Below are 7,384 nucleotides of genomic sequence, written 5' to 3' on the forward strand. Positions count from 1 at the left end.
AGCCAATGCTGGAAAGAACTGCACTTAGCTCTCATTCCACTCTCATAGCCAATGCTGGAAAGAACTGCACTTAGCTCTCATTCCACTCTCATAGCCAATGCTGGAAAGAACTGCACTTAGCTCTCATTCCACTCTCATAGTCAATGCTGGAAAGAACTGCACTTAGCTCTCATTCCACTCTCATAGTCAATGCTGGAAAGAACTGCACTTAGCTCTCATTCCACTCTCATAGTCAATGCTGGGAAAAACTGCACTTAGCTCTCATTCCACTCTCATAGTCAATGCTGGGAAAAACTGCACTTAGCTCTCATTCCACTCTCATAGTCAATGCTGGAAAGAACTGCACTTAGCTCTCATTCCACTCTCATAGTCAATGCTGGAAAGAACTGCACTTAGCTCTCATTCCACTCTCATAGTCAATGCTGGGAAAAACTGCACTTAGCTCTCATTCCACTCTCATAGTCAATGCTGGGAAAAACTGCACTTAGCTCTCATTCCACTCTCATAGTCAATGCTGGAAAGAACTGCACTTAGCTCTCATTCCACTCTCATAGTCAATGCTGGAAAGAACTGCACTTAGCTCTCATTCCACTCTCATAGTCAATGCTGGAAAGAACTGCACTTAGCTCTCATTCCACTCTCATAGCCAATGCTGGGAAGAACTGCACTTAGCTCTCATTCCACTCTCATAGCCAATGCTGGAAAGAACTGCACTTAGCTCTCATTCCACTCTCATAGCCAATGCTGGAAAGAACTGCACTTAGCTCTCATTCCACTCTCATAGCCAATGCTGGAAAGAACTGCACTTAGCTCTCATTCCACTCTCATAGCCAATGCTGGAAAGAACTGCACTTAGCTCTCATTCCACTCTCATAGCCAATGCTGGAAAGAACTGCACTTAGCTCTCATTCCACTCTCATAGCCAATGCTGGAAAGAACTGCACTTAGCTCTCATTCCACTCTCATAGTCAATGCTGGAAAGAACTGCACTTAGCTCTCATTCCACTCTCATAGTCAATGCTGGAAAGAACTGCACTTAGCTCTCATTCCACTCTCATAGTCAATGCTGGAAAGAACTGCACTTAGCTCTCATTCCACTCTCATAGTCAATGCTGGAAAGAACTGCACTTAGCTCTCATTCCACTCTCATAGCCAATGCTGGGAAAAACTGTACTTAGCTCTCATTCCACTCTCATAGCCAATGCTGGAAAGAACTGCACTTAGCTCTCATTCCACTCTCATAGTCAATGCTGGAAAGAACTGCACTTAGCTCTCATTCCACTCTCATAGTCAATGCTGGAAAGAACTGCACTTAGCTCTCATTCCACTCTCATAGTCAATGCTGGAAAGAACTGCACTTAGCTCTCATTCCACTCTCATAGCCAATGCTGGAAAGAACTGCACTTAGCTCTCATTCCACTCTCATAGTCAATGCTGGAAAGAACTGCACTTAGCTCTCATTCCACTCTCATAGTCAATGCTGGGAAGAACTGTACTTAGCTCTCATTCCACTCTCATAGTCAATGCTGGGAAGAACTGTACTTAGCTCTCATTCCACTCTCATAGTCAATGCTGGGAAGAACTGTACTTAGCTCTCATTCCACTCCCATAGCCAATGCTGGGAAGAACTGTACTTAGCTCTCATTCCACTCTCATAGCCAATGCTGGAAAGAACTGCACTTAGCTCTCATTCCACTCTCAAGCCAATGCTGGAAAGAACTGTACTTAGCTCTCATTCCACTCAAATAGTCAATGCTGGGAAGAACAAAACAATGGCTGCAGAAAAAGGTTACTGACAATTATACTTTATAAAGAGAATTACACTGTTAAAAAACCGTAATTCTAATCGGAAATTCTCCGTAAAAATATACCGTTCTCAGCCGTATTTCAGTGAAACACAGGCGACTGAAATTTTTTACCCTAGTTTGTTATTATCTTTTACGTGTTGGTGACCGTAATATCACTCTCTCTCTCTCTCTCTCTCTCTCTCTCTCTCTCTCTCTCTCTCTCTCTCTCTCTCTCTCTCTCTAGATATGTCTTGATATGCTGTGTTATTTTAAGGAATCCTCAATAAAACTGCTTGATTCTACCTTGATTGATGCTTAAGTCTCTCTCTCTCTCTCTCTCTCTCTCTCTCTCTCTCTCTCTCTCTCTCTCTCTCTCTCTCTCTCTTTGTAACAAAAACTATACTCACACTTTAAAATGTGTTCTTCTAGGTTATAAAAATTAATCTTTTCCAATACATTCGTTTTTAAAAGAGTAAAAATCGTGGAATAAATGTTGCCACGCATCTCCATTATTTTCTTTTTCGGCATATTTTCAACAGTATACCAGAATTATTTATGTACCCATAGTTACGTCTTTCTCTTTAGTCTTACGATCATACATGCATTAGACATTATTCAAAATGACTCAGTAAGAAATCAAATTAACAACATACTTGAATATCTAAATATCTAATGGCTAGAGACCAATGCATACTTTAGGCAATGGGACTTATTCTATAATAAAAGTCTGGCAACATTTATACCAGGATTCTTACTGTTTTAAAAACGGATATATTGACGTAAAGAGTGAGATTACGGTCACTAACTCGTAAAAGATGATAATAAAGTAAGTTAAAATTACGGTCGCCTGTATTTTACTGAAATACGGTTGAGAACAGTATATTTCTATGGAGAATATCCAATTAGAATTACAGTTTTTTTTTATTGTTTTTTTCTAACAGCGTAGTGAGTATCCTATCATTTACTAATTTTTCAAGATGATATCTCATGACACGGTAGTAGGTTGACCAGGGCACCAGCCGCCCGTTGAGATACTACGGCGAGAGAGTTATGGGGTCCTTTGACTGGCCAGACAGTACTACATTGGATCCCTCTCTATGGTTACGGTTCTTTCTCTTTGCCTACACAGACACCGAATAGTCCGGCCTATTCTTGACAGATTCTCCTCTGTCTTCATACACCTGACAACACTGAGATTACCAAACAATTCTTCTTCACCCAAGGGGTTAATTACTGCACTGTAATTGTTCAGTGGCTACTTTAATCTTAGTAAGGGTAGAAGAGACTCTTTAGCTATGGTAAGCAACTCTTCTAGAAGAAGGACACTCTAAAATCAAACCATTGTTCTCTAGTCTTGGGTAGTTCTCTTGCTTGAGGGTGCACTCAGGCACACTGTTCTATCTAGTTTCTCTTCCTCTTGTCTTGTTAAAGTTTTTATAGCTTATATAGGAAATATTTATTTTAATGTTATTATTCTTAAAATATTTTATTTTTCCTTGTTTCCTTTCCTCACTGGGCTATTTTCCCTGTTAGGGCCCCTGGGCTTATAGCATCCTGTTTTTCCAAATAGGGTTGTAGCTTAGCATTTAATAATAATAATAATAATAATAATAATAATAATAATAATAATAATAGGAGATCAAAGTAACATACCTAGATATCTAATGGCTAGGGGACAATACATACCTTTGGGTAATGGGACTTATTTGAATAACGGCGAGAATCATATAATTTACTTGTCTTTTTATTTGTTTACTCTATTGAATTTCCACAATAACTTTGCGTTAAGGTAATTTGCGGTCCACCAATTAGATAAAAACCTTCAAAATTGGATTATCCGTTGACGAATTTCAACAGCTAAAGTAAGTTTTAATTTTTATGGATTATTGAATCAATGTTATTATTATTATTATTATTATTATTATTATTATTATTATTATTATTATTATTATTATTATCCAAGCTACAACCCTAATTGGGAAAACAAGATGCTATAAGCCTAAGGGCTCTAACTAGGAAAAATAGCCCAGCGAGGAAAGGAAATAAGGAAATAACTAAATGATGAGAGTAAATTAACAATATATCATTCTAAAAACAGTAACAGCATCAAAACAGATATGTCCTATATTAACTATTAACAACGTCAAAAACCGATATGTTATATATAAACAATAAAAAGACTCATGTCAGCCTGGTCAACATAAAAACATTTGCTTCAACTTTGAACTTTTGAAGATATTAATAAAACCTAATAATTAAGATGTAATACGCATTAGTAAAAAGATATTATCATAATCTTTCTTAATACCAAATAGAAAAAAAATAACTTTGTACGCATTATCAATAATAAAATTCATGATATCCAAGAGGGTTATTATTATTATTATTATTATTATTATTATTATTATTATTATTATTATTATTATTATTATTCCTTGCTAAGCTACAACCATAGTTGGAAAAGCAGGATGCTATAAGCCCAGGGGCTCCAACAGGGAAAATAGCCCAGTGAGGAAAGGAAACAAGGAAAATTAAAATATCTTAAAAACAGTAACAAAAAAAAATATAAAAACTTTAACAAAACAAGAGGAAGAGAAATAAGATAGAATAGTGTGCCCGAGTGTACCCTCAAGCAAGAGAACTCTAACCCAAGACAGTGGAAGACCATGGTACAGAGGCTATGACACTACCAAGATTAAAGAACAATGGTTTGATTTTGGAGTGTCCTTCTCCTAGAAGAGCTGCTTACCATAGCTAGAGTCTCTTCTACCCTTACCGAGAGGAAAGTGGCTACTGAACAATTAAAGTGCAGTAGTTAATCCCTTGTATGAAGAATTGTTTGGTAATGTCAGTGTTGTCAGGTGTATGAGGATAGAGAAGAATCTGTAAAGAATAGGCCAGACTATTCGGTGTATGTGTAGGCAAAGGGAAAATCAAGCGTAACCAGAGACAAGGATCCAATGTAGTACTGTCTGGCCAGTCAAAGAACCCCATTACTCTCTAGTGGTAGTATCTCAATGGGTGGCAGGTGCCCTGGCCAACCAACTACTATAATTGTGGTGTTTATTAGTTAATTCAACTCATTTTCTTTTATGAGTGATCATATTTTTCATTTACTTTTCTTAGGAACTGCACCTTCCTCGTCATCCAGTTTTCTATAATAAATCTACTCTGTTAGCAATACCTTGTTCTTTTCACAAGCTTTGCTTTATAATTCGATGCTCTTTCGTGTTTCACAATTGTACTCAGAAACTTTATCATCAATCTAAAACATTTAAAACTTAACTTGAATACTTGTTGCAAGGAGGCCGAAAATATGCAATTGTACTCAGAAAATTTATCATCATTCTGAAACATTTAAAACTTAACATGGATTCTTATTGCAAGGAGGCTCAGATATATATATAATCACCAGTATCAGTAAATGACTTTTAAGAAACATCTTTGGAAGCAACAGTTAGATGCGATGCTATGAAAATAGTTTTTTTTTTTTTTTTTTTTTTTTTTTTTTTTTTGTTTTTTTTTTTTTAAGATGAAATGAATCGTAGAACCCCATTAATAAATGAAAAATAACTTTCAGACGATTTTCCGGCATGAACTATTTTTTTGAGAAGTTAGACTAGATTTATTTCTAAAACCAAGAAGAACGCATTTTAAAGCGTAAATATAATTTCTGTTATAAAATGATTTTCTAGAGAGAGAGAGAGAGAGAGAGAGAGAGAGAGAGAGAGAGAGAGAGAGAGAGAGAGAGAGAGGGAGGGAGAATTGATAAGCATTATCAATTAACGCCGTATCAGGCAATACTGTTACTTCAAGAATGTATAATATATCTCCCCCGTCGAAAATGTCTGCTTCATTCGCCAAGTCTATATCCCGTCCATCCTTTGCATCTTATCTACGTTTCCCCTTCAAGGTTTTTCCCCTCATCTGCATCCCAAATCACGGTACTCTATCCTTTCCTCGTTCCCCTTTTCTCTTTTAGCTCTCGCATCTCCAATTCCTTGCCTTTGTTCCTCTTGCTTCATCCCCGCACTTCAGACCGTGGTAATACTCGACGTCGGAACCAGACGGTCTCCGCATGTCCTTTAGATCAAGAGTTCGTAGTTGCTGGAATTTCCCCTGGGAGGTCGTGAGGTTTGCTGGAGTCGAGGGGCGTGGGAGGGGGGTTGTGGGGCTCTCTTAGAGGAGGGGGTTTAAGGGGAAGCCTTAAAAGGGGGGGGGGGGGGGTGGCTTAAAGAGGGGGGTGGAGTGATGAGAAGGGACACACGGGGAATGGAATAGTAAGAAAAGGAGCAGCAAAAGGTTTGCTGGAGTCGAGCCGTGAGGGAGGGAGGGGGGTTTGTGAGGGCGTCTTGGAGGAGAGGGGTTTAAGAGAGGGGGCCTTGAGGAAGGGGGGAGTGATGAGAAGGGACAGACGGGGAATGGGAATAGTAAGAAAGGTAGCAGCAATGGCTTTGCTGCCAGAAATACTTAATCCGGACACGTTCTTTCACTGCAAGAGGTTTCATGGTAAATCTATCATGATGCTGAGACCATCGTATTGTTTGTTTTCCATTAGACGTCTTCTTCTTTTCGTGACCTTGAATGGCAATGACCCTGGACAGATATTTTTGGTTTAAATGCGTGCAAAATTTGATTACAACGGTCACTCGGTAGAGCGCATACCTTCGCCTATATCATGTTGTATATCATAAGATAGGCAATTGAATTATGCACATTTTGGCACAAGTTTAATGCAAATCAGATAACAAAATGGCCACTATATGGTAGAAAAAGACTGTTTCTTCACCCGTTCGTGACCTTGGCCTTGACCTTTGACCCAAACGCTCTCAAAATCTAATCGAATTTTCATGGATCATGGCCAATGATACCACCAAATTTCATAAGATTCGGTCGAATTGTTTTTGAAATAAGGGAATTATAAACACACAAACAGATATAAAAATACAAGAATACACGCCTATCAAAACATGACCTTCGCAACGAAGTTGGCGAAGGTAATAAGTATGAACAAATTCTAAATAACAGGAAAAGATATACTACGCATTTTGAGTGTGTCAAAGACTCACTCACACACACACACACACACACACACACACACACACACATATATATATATATATATATATATATATATATATATATATATATATATATATATATATATATATATATATATATATAACACACACACACACACACACACACACACATATATATATATATATATATATATATATATATATATATATATATATATATATATATATATATATATATATATATATAAACAATAAATATACTTGTTTAAAGTGGGGTTCCAGGGCCGCCCATGATTGGCAGATGCAAGGGACGGTGACATTGCCATAACAAGTAGGACAATGCCCTAGATCAGTGGTTCTTAACCTCTTTTAGTGTTCGCACCCTTTTAAAATCAGCAGTCAGTTCTCGTACCCCCCCCCCCCAGGAATCTGAATATATGAAAAAGCTAAAAATACAAATTTGATGTAATAATAAAACCTTTTTTTTATTCAACATTCATTAATACAGCTTAAAGTTCTTTCAAGAGAAAAAAATTATGAGTATGTATCAACAAG

This window comes from Palaemon carinicauda, chromosome 11 (assembly GCF_036898095.1).
Source record: "Palaemon carinicauda isolate YSFRI2023 chromosome 11, ASM3689809v2, whole genome shotgun sequence".
Classification (NCBI taxonomy): Eukaryota; Metazoa; Arthropoda; class Malacostraca; order Decapoda; family Palaemonidae; genus Palaemon; species Palaemon carinicauda.